Here is a 15,214-nt window from a genome sequence, read left to right as displayed (position 1 = left end):
CCAGTCGACAGAGTTTTCGGAATTACCCTACCAGCGGCGCACATCGACCGACCCCGTTGGTCTCGTCGAATCAATGCCGACGGCGGCCGCCTATCCCGTTTTCACGAACGGCGCATCAAACGACGACTGACGGTCGCAAAACGAGTACGTTTGAGTTCGCCTAACCTTTTTCCTTTAAGCAATTTCACGCCAAAAAAAGAACATACGCTTTTGGCCACGGCGTACAGCTGTCGAGCCGTCTCGCAATGCGGGGCCAGATGCTTGTTGCGAATTCAACACGTGTCGTACCGGCAGCTCTTGCTTTTGCTAAAGGCAATGAGTAATCGTTGCTGGTAACCGGATATCTGTTGTAAACTTTGCATAATTTCAACTGCAATTATCTTTTTCTGAAAATAAGTTACCATTTATAACCGTTGATTGGTGTCTACGTGGGCGGAGTTGCACATCAGGGCAGGCAGGTTGATTAGGGGCTTATTCAGACTCGTTAATGCCACAGACTATGCAGCTGCGGAGAATGTTTTCAAGTTCCACATGCCTAAGTATCGAGTAAGTCTTCGCCCACAACAATGCCACACCGACGCCTTCACTGAACTTGTACGGTGGGTCGCCAAACGCACACATGAGCCTGCCATCAGTCAGCCCGTTACGATATTCCCAAACGGAGGTGGAGGCAACTTTCTTTTTCTCCTGTTTCCGCCATGAGGCGATGCTCGCAGTGCTACATTTTTTTATCTCCGGTAGTAGCTGGACACTACCAACCCCTATTTCCCACCATTGTGTATCATGTGGAAATGTCAAACGCTTCATGGGAGGGTCATGCGGTGAAGGCGATCATCGAGGGGTGCGTGAATCAAACGGGGAAAAGTGATGATAATGAATGCTTTCGGAAGTTCACCTTACCTTCGCGGGCTCCGGTAGGGCTATCCTCGTTGTGTCACCGTAGGCGACACCCCTGCAAACAGTGCATTTCTGTCCACTGGGGTCCGTAAGCTCTACTTTTATTGATCGTATGGTTGAACCAGCAAGTCTAATGGAGATGATTGTGTTCTTTCCCAAGCCGGCATCAATGGTGAAATTCTGCTTCATCCCCATGGTGAAGCTGCTTTCAATTTGCAAAACCTGCATGAGGACAAGGACGCTGCGGTAATTTTGACACTTTACTTCCGAGCGCACTAAGCATTCAGCAATCAATGTTGAGCTTACTTTAAAAAAAAAGGGAGACATGTATACCAGGCTGCGAAAAGAGGTTGAAAACGCAAATTAGAGAAGCAAAACACCGCCCGTCGTTGTGCAAGGCGTCGTACTCCACCCAAGGTGCATATTGAAGAAACCAGACGTTTTCCGCCAACGTTACCAAAGGCCAGCTCATCAAGCTTCTTCGGAGGATCTTCAACTGATAACGCTGCTTCACTTTTCATAGTCATAGCATAGCATTGTGCACGTATCGATGCGGATGATGAATAGTTATTGGTAAACAGCAATGAAGCAAGATTGCGATCACGTTTTGAAGAACAATACAGCCGCTTCGTCCTAGACACTGAAAAACTCATGTGTGCTGGCGTTTTCAAGTGAATACGCGATTTTTATACAGCTCAGCAAAAAATATTCGATCATAGAATAAATTTAAGGAAACACTTATTCTATCACTGACTAAATGAAACGTATAGTAGCATAATCAAACTTTTCTTAAAGCTGTTAGCTTGAAACTTGAGCTGGACCTTATTGGTTGAAAGCGGAAAACTGACAGCGTTAAATATACTATCATGTTGTAGTTGCAGTGAAGAGCGAGACACTGGCACAGGATGAGTCACGCAAGGTAACACACGTTTGGTGAACATGTGCCCAGAACAACAAGTACCGCCCAAACGCATTGATTGCAGGGAGCACACTCATCGGTTATCGAGAATTGATATTCGAGTGAAGCACTTCAGCTACATATAGCTGACTCATCGAACATTCTAGTGTAAGCACTGCTGCTCGCGAAGGTTATATAATGTACACCTCCATTTGCATTGCGCTTGCTGTCTAAGTGTAAACAAGGTTCTCGTGCTACAGTATAGGCGATAAAATTACGACAATTGAAAGGTTGTTTGGCATCGGTCGAGAACACTCAAACAGTGGTTAGTCGGGGAAAAGCAGCAACGCCAAATGTAACCAATGTACACGTATTAATGCACCACTTCTAAAAAGCATCATACCAATGCCGCAAACATAGCATGATAGAGAAAACGTACACGTAACTAGTTAAATGGGAACAATTACGAGTCAAGATCAAAGACGAATAGTTCAGTAACCTACGGTTTGCAGATGGCATTGTCGTGTTCACAAGTGAGGATGGTCAATTCTAAAGATTGACTGAATACCTTAGCCCAGAAAGTGCTAGTGTTGAATATGGCATGTGGGTCACGTACCAATATGCAGTAGAGAATGGCAATGTACAACGAGATTGCGAGAATACAAGAATTCTTGATTGGTAGTCAGCCTCTAGAATCTTTGAAAGGGTGCACTTATATAGGGAAATAACTGAGGACCCTGATCTACAGCAGAAAATTTCGAGAAGGATAAAGATGGCTTGGAGTGCATAAGACAGGCATTACCCAATCATTACTGGTAGCTTACTGGTATACTGAAAAATAAAACTAAAATAACTGCTATGTAGAGGTTCTAGCCTGTGGATCGGAAACTTCAAGGTTAACAAAGAAGCTCGAAAACAAGTTAAGCACCAAGCAGAGAGCCATTGTACGACAAACTGGTAAGCAAAACGTTAAGAGACAGACAAACGGCGGTCGCGATACAAGAGAAAGCAGGGGTGGCCGATATTCTGGGTGACATTAAGGGGAAAAAATGAAGCTGCGCAGGCCTGGTAATGCGTAAGGTATTAAATATTCGGTGGTCCATTAGAGCCACTGAATGTGTGTCAAGGGACAGGAAGCGCAGTCGATGACGGCAGAGAATTAATTCGTCTGACGAAGTGAGAAAATTTGCAGGCACAACTTAAATCAACTAGTGCAAAACGGGCAATCGGATATCGCTGGATATCGCTTCGTCCAGCATTGTACATAAGATAGGCTGATGGCGATGATAATGATGACGATTTGAGTGAAATTCGCGTATATACTGAGGGAGAAACGTGTTATTGATGGTTACATCAAACCTACGCCTTCCAGGACAGAAGCACATTGCTCTATTAGACTAAAATCCCACGTATGCTTCTTTCGTCCCAAAGCAGCATTTTGAAACATCTGGCGTGTGTGTCACGTACCAATTCATTACGTCACGTAGCGTGCAGAAAACTCGTTTAGACGCTTTGTTGACTGCAGCACGTTTGGGATCATCTGCTATTCTTTAGATTCCACTGCCTTCGAGATAAACCCACATTTTTTGGTCAGATTCTTACATAGCCTCATACTAAAATAGCGAGAGGGAAATCTGGCGCTGCGATTATTCAACTATCATGGGAATGATGGGAATTACAGGCTGCGGATTGGTATTCTGTTGATTGGCGAAATAGTCAACACGTATTTTTTTTTGAAGTTTTGTTTTCGCTGTAAGTGCAGTTGCTATAACCCGCAGTGGGACAGTGCATTGCAAAGCTCGCTGCCTTTGTTGCTGTTGTTACCGTGAATGCTGGGCTCGGCGTCCCCTATAGCTGAACTATAGTGGCAAGCTTTACAATTGGCAGCGGGACCATGGCAACTGCTTTTCCCTGCCTATGGATCTATCAGTTGACACACACGTTAGGAGACCTTTCTCAAGTTCCTAAGGCTCAAGCCGCTTAGGAGCCAACGCAGCCCAGTACCCTTTGCGGGCATGGTTGAAGTTAAACAGTAAGTCTACAGATACAAGCCCACCTAGGGGACCTGACAACACCAGGAAGCGCACATAGGGAACCTGGGAATAGAGTTCTTATTTCGGCTAAGAGGTCCACCCTCTCCCTCACCTTTCTCTTCCGATGTTCGACGTTCGCTCGACCTTCTAGGCTTCTCTTATTTTACCTAGTTTTCGTCAGGACACGAGTCCTGCACACTCGGAGGGCGCGCGCTTAGTCCCGATTTGGCTACGGTACAAAAACTCAGTGGCCTTGCCACTGCCGTCGCTCTGCCCCTGTCTCTAAACAAAGCATCCCCTCATACGCGCATTTCCTCGTCTCTCGCAATATGAACGTGCATGCGGGAACTTTTGGCGTGGAAGTGTTAAGGCGTTTCAATTGTCCTTTACTGCTTCGCTTATAGTGTACACAGACGACGGAACAAATACGTGTTTTCCATGCCGAACGAAATTTTATCTCAATAAGCGTAACGAATTTCGACTGCCAGCATCTTGTCTGCGGCACACGGGCGAAACATGCCGAGCTTTTTCTCACATCCGAATTCTGGTGTTCGACCAACGTGAATTTGCAATAAATTGCTTTCTACGTGTGGTCACAAGAAGTGCGCCTTGACCGATCAGACAGTTTCCGAATTAAAACGTCTACCTATTTTCACCAAACAAAATAAAACAAAAACGAAGCCATTGAAGCCGACCGCTGGATTCAGCTGCTCGAAATTGAGAGCATGGTGTACTGCATAACTAATTATAACAAGGAAACATTCGTAATCTATCGCCTCTATAACCCTGACAGTGCGACTGGCGAGTACTGCGGCTGAACTTTGGAGACCCTATACAAGTTCCCCGCATGACAGAGCCTCTCTCGAAACACCTAAAGCGCCAAAAATTGAGAACGGATCTACGGAATAGCAGTGAATGGTCTGGACGACTTTGCTGACGAAGTGTCATTATACAAAAATAAAGTATACGCTTCAGTCGCAAATTAACGGGCAAAACAGTGCATCACAGCAACTTGATAGATTTGAAGCAGATGGCGCCTACTTCATTGACTCCGCCATGTCTAATATCGTTCATGACTAGCCATCTGCTCGCCTAGTTCATCTGGATGCTCTTCGGTGCAGACGAAGTTCGGAATTATTGCTTGCAGAACAGTTTTTTGTGGAGCCATCCGGCCTGTGGATACACAATAAAAAATCTCTATCGGTACTACCACAATGATTAGTCGCAAAAAAAAGACGAAGGGCAGGAAAGGTGGCGGCAAATGTGTTAAAATGGCAACACTAAAACTTACCGTAACGGGCCATTGGGGTTCCTCTTCGGATGCACTGGCTGTCACAAACGCCGCGCCCATGTTGACGCCAATGAATGGTTGGCTGTCTAGGAAACAGAACGACTGGCCCTTCGTTGCAGCAGCCAGAGCTTCAAGTTCTTTGTCAGCTTCTCTTCCAATCGCAAATGAGCTTACTTCGACGAGGGACTTCACGAGGTTTTGCATGACGCTCGCCACATAAGGCGTCCGGTTCTCCTCGCCGTCGGTTACCAGTAGAATGATGGAGCCATGTGGAGGATCATGCGGTGAAGTCAGAACCTGCACGGGAAGGATACCATTCTGCGTAATGAGTAATTGCGAGTGATAGATACAACTTAACTAACACATAAAATGAGGAGAAACAGTAACGACAGCGTCGGGTGCTCTGTGCAGAAGAAGTGCGACGGTATTCAAATAACACAATAGCGAACTCTCGTAAAACCGCCTAGACATACGCCCAAACAAATCCTCAACTTTACAGATCAACAATGGGATTTTCAGCAGCAACCAATGTTTAAGAAATAGTCTTGTGTGTAGCGGTAGCTACGTTTTGAAACATTTTGTTCTACTGAGAACATTCATACCGTGAAAGCAGTGCTACAAGGAGGTAATATTATTTCAAATGAAGCCTAACTATATTTCGCAGTACTTATTACAAAAACGTACCCGCCGTGGTTGCTCAGTGACTATTGTGTTAGGCTGCTGAGCACTAGGTCGCGCGATCAAATCCCGACCACGGCGGCCGCATTTCAATGGGGGCGAAATGAGAAAACACCCGTGTACCTATATTTAGGTGCACGTTAAAGAACCCCAGGTGGTCGAAATTTCTGGAGTCCTCCACTACGGCGTGTCTCATAATCAGAAAGTGGTTTTCGCACGTAAAACCCCATAATTTTATTTTTAAATTTTTTAACATCGCTTCTAATAAACCGATTGCGTGACAGTATAACCGTTTTGGGACCTTTCGGCATATGCACAACATTCTGCCTACTTTTCTTCAGTGAAGATACGTTTTATCGTCATTTTTAAACGCCCCGTTGCACACCTTCACAAACATCGGCCGGACCGTGGTCGCGCCAATAAAATGACACCACTTTCACATTATTACTCTCTCATTGTTTCGCACTTCTAATATTTAAAGCTTGGGAAATTTGTGATAGAAGGCATGCGATGTCGGTGTTTTGCGTCATGAGATTTGCTTGTCGGCGCCTATTCTGTAGAATTTAGGGAATAATTTTCTCACGAACGTGAAACCTAGTATGAGCAACTTTCAGTGATATAATGGTGGAGCAAAGTAACCCGCCTATATCGCAAGTCACATATTATGGCGTGGCAAATAGGATACGTACGCCTGAAGATATACGGAACCTTGGGCCTACGGCGTCACTTCGCTAGGAATGTCATATAATTGCTATCACAATACATGTACATGTATTTGATTGAAACGTAAATATAATCAGGAAACGCAAAATGAAAGTGGAGAAAAGGATGAAAACATGCTAAAATCGCCTGTCGTGCATGGCGTCATCCGCCCGCATCACTTTTTTGTGTATTGAGGTACTCGTATGGGTGATACTTGGCGGTATAAATTAGCGCCGCTCAAAGCCAAAGCAGGGGATGTAGAACACATTTCGAGCCCCAGAAATCATTTCATAGCGAGGGTCTTGTACGTGACAATATTGGTACCGCAAGACAAACTACGAGTGCTTTTTGGCAATTTGCCTGCTTCTGTACTCGCGTATTTATTGACACCAGGAGACAAAGTGCGTTTCCCATGCACCAACTTGGCGGTAGGAGGTGCTGGCGACATTACCAGTACATAACCTTAACCTTGAACACGTACACTTTAGCCCAATTGGTAAAGCACCGTTTGCGTAAAACGGAGTATGCGCGTTCAGCTCCCACCTGAGGCCGGTTAAGCTAACGTCAACTTTCACCTATGCTTACCTGACGATTTGTAGACTTCAATCAAACAGAAGATTTTTCCCCTACGCCGGCTCTGGTTTCGACGTCTTGCTCCCATACACTTGTCAACTTATACCTAGACACTTCGTCTGTTGACTGTTCATCCCATGTACGCGGCCGTATCAATTATTTCCGCTTATTGATGCAAGCTAATAATTTTCCTACCAATAAGCAATGCTCATAGCATTTTTTCCCCCTTGCAATGCCCGATAGTTTATACAAGTACTCCAGTAACGCGACACTAACGCCACTCTCAGGAATCATTATTTACGTTGGCTTCAACAAAGCCGACCTGTATAAGCTGCTTCAGTGCTGCAAATGTAAAATATTGGCTCGTCGTTTTACACCTTACATATAGGCCTCGAGCTGCAGCTCTCTCGCGGCGTTCGTTATAAACACGAAATAAACACCACGAAATATTGACCAGGCTTAGTCAGTCAGCCCGCTCCTCTATTTTAACTTTGCAGGCACACGCCACGGATGGGCGACCAACTCTGCTATCGTTCGTATCGCAACGTTGCCGTATGTATCGCGATGTTGGCCCGACAGACTGAAACGTGCGCAGATAAACACTGCCGCGTCAAGCTCAGAACGCTTTACCAGGCAAATGAGAATGGAAAGGCATACCTTCCGTGCCAGCTCAAGTCCGCAGCCAATGCATGTCTGGCCCGCAGGTTCGAGAGCATTCACTTTGTCAATAAACCCTTGCCGAGTAGTCGAATTGACGATTAGCATATTGTGGGTCACTGTGGCATTTGTGGAGAATGATACGATAGCCAGTCTCCGCAAACCATCAGGTATAGCTTGTATGTAGTGTTTGGTAGCTTCTTTCAAAACAGCCATGCGATCCAGACCCTGCAATACAAAAAACATCATAATCACCATCATCATCACCGGTAGCAGAATCTGGCTAATTTTATGTCTTCTACAGCACTAAGGCCCCTCCCAACTAGCTTCATTTTACTCTCTCTGTAGAAACCATGCTTTACTACACTGTTTCACTCTCGGCCAACCCTTGGCACTCAAGAAACCATGCAACATAATGCAATTTCAAGTTTGGTGGTAACGGGCTATATTTTTTGCCGCAAAAGCTTTTGAGCTAGCACTGGAATCCATCCACTTCCGAGCTCGTGTCCGCCGCTTGCCGGATTCGAGCTGGAAAAGACCGGCAAGAGGGGTGGGTTGGGCGCGCCCGGCAAACCCGTGTACTTAGGTTTAGGTATACCTTAAGGAACCATGGGTGGTCCAAATTATTTCGGAATCTCCCACTACTGCGTGCCTCATAATGAGGTCATGGCACTGGCACGTAAAACCCTACAATTCACGTATTCTACTCACTTGACAATATTGCTACGGAACAGTATTTGCGATAACGAAGAGGCGAGCAGTGTGAAGACGACGACTGGAGGCTAGCGCGGGCTGTTGCCTCTTGGCCAAGTGCGGCGTATTGCCTTGTTTCTATACTTGTATATAGCTTTTCGTCTGCGTCTCCCTACGTAACAATATTGAACCCCACTCATAAAAAATATAAACGGAAGGCTCATGGGGAAATCGGCCCCCAACGCGTGATAGGGAAGCGGTAATTTGTAGACGCTGATTGCATGGCGTGTGTGGTGGAGCATATACCGGAGAACCATACTGGCTCGTGCCGAGACTGAAGCTCCTCGGCCAGAGAGCTGACCTGGTCAAATCATGCTCACCCAGCGAGGCTCTTGCAAACGGACCTGGTCGGGCCTGGGCTATCGGGTAGCCCCGAGCCCACTCACTGCTCTATTCGGAAATATATATTGGCTCTCTTTTGCTAGTGAGTTTCAGCTCAAATACTTTCTAAAACATAGGACCTTAAAGTAACACTGAAGGAAAATACTACATCAGTTTAAACGGAAAGAAGGTTGCCTGAAAACTGTTGTCATTAATTTCGCAATAAAAGATCGTTTAGATTAGAAAGCGAAGGTCAAAGTTTGAGTTTCGAATTTCACAGTGACTCACTCCCCAACGCCGGGACGCCATTGTGACGTCACGTATTTCAAAACACAGTTTCGTGCTTACGCCGTGTTTGCTCAGCAAACGTTCCCAAAAGTCGACATGTGGGATCCATGGCGCCCTAAGAACACACTGTAGTTGCTCTTTATATATCGCTAACGAATTACGTAGGCCCTCAGTGGCGCTGTGAAAATGCATGACGTCCCAGGCGCGGAAAATTCAAGGCGGCGTTGCCAACCGTCTCTCGTCAATTCGCTTTTTCTGGTTCACTAAGCGTCTTATAATGGCAAAAGTGGTGTATTCGACATTGTAAAAAAAGTAATTTACTAATACATAATAAATTATTTTTCTTACTGATGTATCCGGTAACCGACACTTTTCACGGCTACTTCTTCACTGGTTATGCAGTAAGGTAACATAACTACATTATTCAGTAACATACACGCGTCTGCTTTCATGCTTCCACTTATATTTTAGCATTTCATACACGTCTTGATGGAAAGAGCGCGTTCGCGCGACTGCCTCACCCACCTGTCGCTGACGTCGTGGAGGGGCGTACAGGAAATGCAGGAGATGCTGCGTATACAGCGGCAATGCTAACAGCCTTTCTAGGAAGCGCAAGACGTCGAGTCTCTCAGCGCCGAACACACTCCTCAACGTGATAGGCGCTGTGGGTGTGCGCAGTATGCGTTCAGTGGTGCGGGTGTCGTACATCGGCCATTGTCGTTTCACTGCTACTCATTGCTAAAAGCAAGCAAACGGCGCAACAATAGACATGGAAATTATCTTCTTACCGACATACTACCCGACACATCCAACACCAGAACGATTTTTTGAGGTTCGTCTGCCCTTTCTTGCCATTCTTCGAAGGTGACGTCAATATGCTTGAAGGGGTTTGGCTCTGCTAACCTGAAATCAAAGTTTGGAAGAGCAAGTATCAGCTTCTGTCAGTCAGAACGCAAAGCACGAGACAACACAGCAGCGTCGAAGCTTTGCGTTATAAATTCCAGTAAATTCGTCAGAGTTTAAAACAAGAAAACGCACAAGAAATGCTAGAGAAACTGTAGCGAGTTGGAGAACTGCTGAACGTAACCTTTTCGATTGCGTGCACAAATGTTTAGGCTTCAAGACATATGCTTCAGAATGGCGCAAAGTCACAGAAACACATGTGTTCCTGTTGTGTTTTGTGCAATATGCTTCGACAATTTCCTGTGCTGGTTGAACTGCGTGTTTAGAAAGAACACTGGTTTAGACCAACCTTGCGCAGCAGCCACACTCGACAACGTTGAGACAAATTGGGAGTTGGCATACGTTTCAGGGGATTAACAGTTTCAAGCTTACGGCGCAGGCATCGGACATGCGCCAATAATAAAGCTTTGTTCGCATCTTCCTTCGGAGCTTCGTGCCACCGATGACATGTCGTAGTTCACAAAAAAAATTATAAACAGAGACTGAGAAACTTAGGCAGAACACGTCCCTGATGTCGGTCAAATTAAGTGAACTGTTCGAAAACAGTACTTTGAGGCACTTGCACATGGTGTGTAATATGTGCAGGCCTCTCTAGTGACAAAAAAATTGACGGGAGATTAATTGGTCCTTTGTGATAAGATAGCAGTTAACAATACCATATTGTAGTTATGTGGTAAACTCAACATTTCTTACTACAGCCATCGAACTCTATGCTGATAACATGCACGCGTATAAATCAAGTGCTACTATGCGATTGCGCCCTAAATCACGTGATTGATCTAAGAGCAGGTGTAATTGCAAACGCTAGGGTCAAGCGGGGCCGATTAGATATTCGTGAGAGTTAAAGGGTGCGGAAAAGGTGCTGGATGTGTGGTCCACGATGCGCGCGCAGAAAGACGATAACGGTTAGACACGGGAACCGACGCGGTGGGAAGAGGCCGAGACAGTAATGCTTTAGTAATGTGCATGATGCACACACGTTTGTGTAAGAACCGTGAGAGCGTCAAACTTTCGGTGCGTTTGCGGGGACATTGTGGCCCGTCGCTGATGCCTGACGTTGTTTTCGGCACAACGCTGATATTCCCGTTCGGCTTTTCGCTTTTAAGCTTCTTAGAAGGTCTACCTAGAAATCTTTGGTGGTCTTGACAACAGTCCAATTCATGCCGCAAGTTCTATCGTAAGTACTTCAATGAAAGCGCGCTGCTTGGCATGTTTGAAGCATTGATGCTTTAAGCTGTTGCTCTTGTCTTGGCGTTTGGCATGATGCATGGTTTGTGTGTGCCGTGATCGAGACACGTCAGACTTCTATTTCGGCGCGTCGCTTTGGGTGACTGATGCGGTCATAAATCAGTGTTTGTGTCTTGTACGCATGCGTTGTGTGCCCGTTATGGCCCTGGCGTGAGTGACGCCAGGTGGAAGACTTCCGTGTGATCGCGCCTTGCTGTTTGCGTAGCGTTCGAAATGCGCCCCAAAGCCACCAAACAAACCCGGCAGAGTTGCAGTTGGAGTCATGGTGTTCAGATTCTCCAGGTACCCTTCCTTTACCTCTCGCTCTGTCGGCCAGCGCTTTATCTTTAACGTAGGTGAATACCCACTAGATCAATATTCATTACGTTTTAGCAGCGTTGTTCCCATCATTAACCACATCTTTCACGAAACATATCGTATTTGCGCGATGGTGAAAGAAGTCTAGTAATACCGAGCGCTGAATGTCAAAAATGACCAAAAGGCACGCACTCTTTGAAGTCGTCGCTCCCGTGGATGACATCAAGGACAGCAACACCGTTACACATCTTGTTGTGCTTTGTCGGAGCAGCACTGTTGTGCCTCCGTAGACTTTGATTTGATTCGCAAAAATGGGAAACCTGTAAGGTGAAAAAAGAACTTGTCAGCGGGAAAACAGGATCAGTGACTATTGTACACTCACTAACGCTTCCCTGGATCCGAGTCCACATCCCGTTTTTGCTTAATTAACTGCATACAACCCATTATTGCGGTACGCATGAAAAGCAAGGACGTTTGTTCTATAATCTTTACAGAAAGCGCGCCGAGCATAGTGCTGAACCGTTTCCGCAGGAAGAAGCTCCGGTTAGTGACTGGTAACGTAAATCAGCTTGCAGCAGAACGGCTAGAAAAGACGTTCAACAATCTTGCTCATTGCTGATCTTGGAGTTACTAACACACTGTGTATAGCACTATGATTGTGGCGCAGTGCTCTCAGTAAATGCAGCTGCAGAAATCCTTATTCTGCCAAGAGGAAAACTATGTGGCTCTCGCATCTTGTGTCCTCCTCCCAATTCAATATTACCACAAGCTTTTGCAGGATTTGAAGCATCGCTAAATTACCAGTTATTTTTGTGATTGGGGCATCCAAGGAATGCTATACGTATGTACTTGTACCGCACCCCCGCTTCGGAGAGCAAACTTTTGTAAGAAATTCAATATGTCCCTCCGGAAGGCGAAGTTAGTGGCGTTGCCGCTAAATGACGTTGGCTGCTTTTCTGTCGACATCGCTCATGCCGCCGCCACCACGCCGGTATTTCTTTGTGTGGCACGTCGCCTCGGCTGTGTTGGCCATGTTTCCAGTCAGATTGGTGAAATTTCGCGTCTAGAGAAATGAGCCCTGTTTTGGTCAGCGCTGGACAGGCACGATGGACCGGCATCTGAGGTCGTTTACTGCAGCGTCGTGTCGTTTGTGCTTCTCTTAAACTCTGTTGCAGTTGCGTAGAGAGTACGAACATTTAACTGTCCGTCATCGACATGATTCGCGTAAGGGCCGCACCCCACCAAAATTCTGGGAAAAACAGCGGTTTTTACACCTGTATGTACGGTGCATCTCGATTGGGTCGACATTATAAGTGTCACTGTGGTGAGAGGAAGCGTATAGTTATTCTTGTTTATTTTTGATATATTTGTAGTAAATAATGGTATAGTAATGAAAATGCGTACAATGAAAATACGTTTCTTTCACCTTTTTCTAAAACTTAAGACAGGGAAATCGGTACGTTTACATAGGCGAATTCATTTCCCAGAGGGACCTAATTAAAGGATAGCTCGGGGCCTCTGAAATTCAAGCATTCCGCAAGACGCTGTCGTTTCTACAATTCATGTTTTATATAAACATAATAATATTCAAAGAAGGAAATCTTACGTTTTGTACGTAGGGCATGAACATGATTGAGCTTTCTGCTGGGCTTTCAGGGTCAATAAAAGAGGAGACGATGCAATTTTCGTCAAAGTGACACTCGTCATTTATACTACATTCCGAACCATCACTTAGTTGAGCCGTGAAAGATATCTTTTCTGAACAAGCATTCAGCTTCACCTGTAAAAAAAAAAACGAACAGAAAGCCAGAACACTGGCAGATTAGGTCAAAAAGGCTTACAAAACTATTTTTATGCAAAAAGGAGGTGAGGCGTGCAGACAGGACACAAGAGTACAGAAGTGGACAACACGAACGCCGACTATCAACTGAAGGGAGCACTGAGGCGAAAAAAGAAAGAAGACACAAAACCTAGTTGCGCAAGCTCAGGAATGCCATCACCACGTGTCAATCGGGTACATATGCCGGCATACGTGAGAGATAACTGTTAAGGCACTCAATCTCTTTTTATGTTATGTAATCGAAGGCTGACTCACGAAAGCACTTCCACCGTTATAGATATGCCATGTCTCTACCATAAGACACGTATCTTCATTCTTATGCCTGTAAAATATCGCGCATTCATCTAACTCTTGCTTGCAGTTACAATCTTCGCAATGTAAGGAAACATTAGAAGGTACATGCAGTACTCCCCAAGATCTTCGAATCCGATGCTAAACTTTCAATCCAAGCATTCCAAATTAGTAAAAAATGGAATTGCCATGTCGCGCCTTAAGAGGAAGCTTTAGCTCGAGTGCTCCTATCTAAATACATGTAAAAGGAGAATTCGTTTTTCTCGGCAACCACTGCACCAAATTTGACGAGGTTTGTTGCATTTGAAAGACAAATTTAAAATCTAGTGACTGTTGGTTTCGAATTTTTGAGTTGGGTTGTCAGTTTTTTATTAAAAATTGGCGAAAATCAAAAATTTTCAGAGAACGAAACTATCTATTTTACAACTCTGTAACTCAACCACTAAAAACGATAATACAATTCTGTGAATTGCATCTAATAGTACATCTAAAGCGGACAAAATTGGTATGTTACACATGAATATACAAAAACTTTAATCATAGGGAAATATATCTTGAAAAACCGTTGTAACTAACGTAACAAATTCACGTAAGATGTCAAATGACATAATGAATTTGTCCGCTTTGAATGATTTAATGGATGCCGTTTACAGAACCGCGATATCAGTTCTTGATGCAGAGCTATGAATTTGTAAACTTCGTGCTTCTATTTTTTTCATATGGTCAAATACTTTAAAATCGTTTTAAGAAAATTCAAGCCCTAAATCGAAATTCCGCTTCCAACAGTCACTAGAATTTAACTTTCTCTTTCAAATGCAACAAATTTCATCAAAATCGGTCCAGGGGTTGTCTCATAAAAACGTTTTTGCGTTTTACATGTATTTGAATAGGCCGCGTCGGAGTTGGGCCCGAGCTAAAGCTTCTTCTTAAGTCTTCTCTCACCAGATCCTGCATGCAGAAAATGAGCGCCAGTTTTAATGCGCAGGTCCGGCGCCTATTAGAAGCAGGTTATCCTAGTGTAGCAGTGGCCACTGTGTCTGAGAACCTAAAGAAGTCGATTTCGAGGGGGATGGACCTGATTACAGAAAGCAGTAGCAGCAAAAAAAAAAAAAAAGCTGTGCCTATTCTGTACATTTATTCAGTGTCGCACAGGCTTAAAAAAGTTGCAAGAAGATATGATGTTAATGTTGCTTTCACTGTTCCCAATGAGCTAGGTAACATATGCGCTGCCGTACAGAGGAAGAAGGAGCAGCTAAAAGGCAAAAAAAGAACAGATATTTGTCTAGTAAAGCACAATAAGAAGAACAATTTTACTGACTGTCGTATGGGTGTGGTTTATAATATTCCGAGTAGCTGTGGCCAGTTCAACGTAGGGCAAATGGGACGGTGCATCAATCGGAGGCTAATGGAACATAATAGGTCATTAACCGGTGGATCGCCTTCTAATCTTTCCCTACATTGCCAAGATTGTAACTGCACGCCAG

At 44.9% G+C, this 15,214-nt stretch overlaps 1 long non-coding RNA gene across 1 annotated transcript; it reads right to left on the bottom strand.

Moving 5' to 3' along the window:
* Window positions 1–907: 907 nt before the first annotated feature.
* Window positions 908–7,935, bottom strand: LOC140213151 (uncharacterized). Its single transcript, XR_011890129.1, has 3 exons — window positions 7,730–7,935; window positions 5,120–5,416; window positions 908–1,119 (listed from the first exon to the last, which is right to left on the bottom strand). It is a non-coding gene; the product is annotated as an uncharacterized lncRNA (long non-coding RNA).
* Window positions 7,936–15,214: the final 7,279 nt, after the last annotated feature.

The sequence above is a fragment of the Dermacentor andersoni genome, chromosome 9 (assembly GCF_023375885.2).
Source record: "Dermacentor andersoni chromosome 9, qqDerAnde1_hic_scaffold, whole genome shotgun sequence".
Lineage (NCBI taxonomy): Eukaryota > Metazoa > Arthropoda > Arachnida > Ixodida > Ixodidae > Dermacentor > Dermacentor andersoni.
The sequence above is the reverse complement of the archived record's forward strand: the minus strand, read 5'-3'. Positions and strand labels throughout refer to the sequence as shown.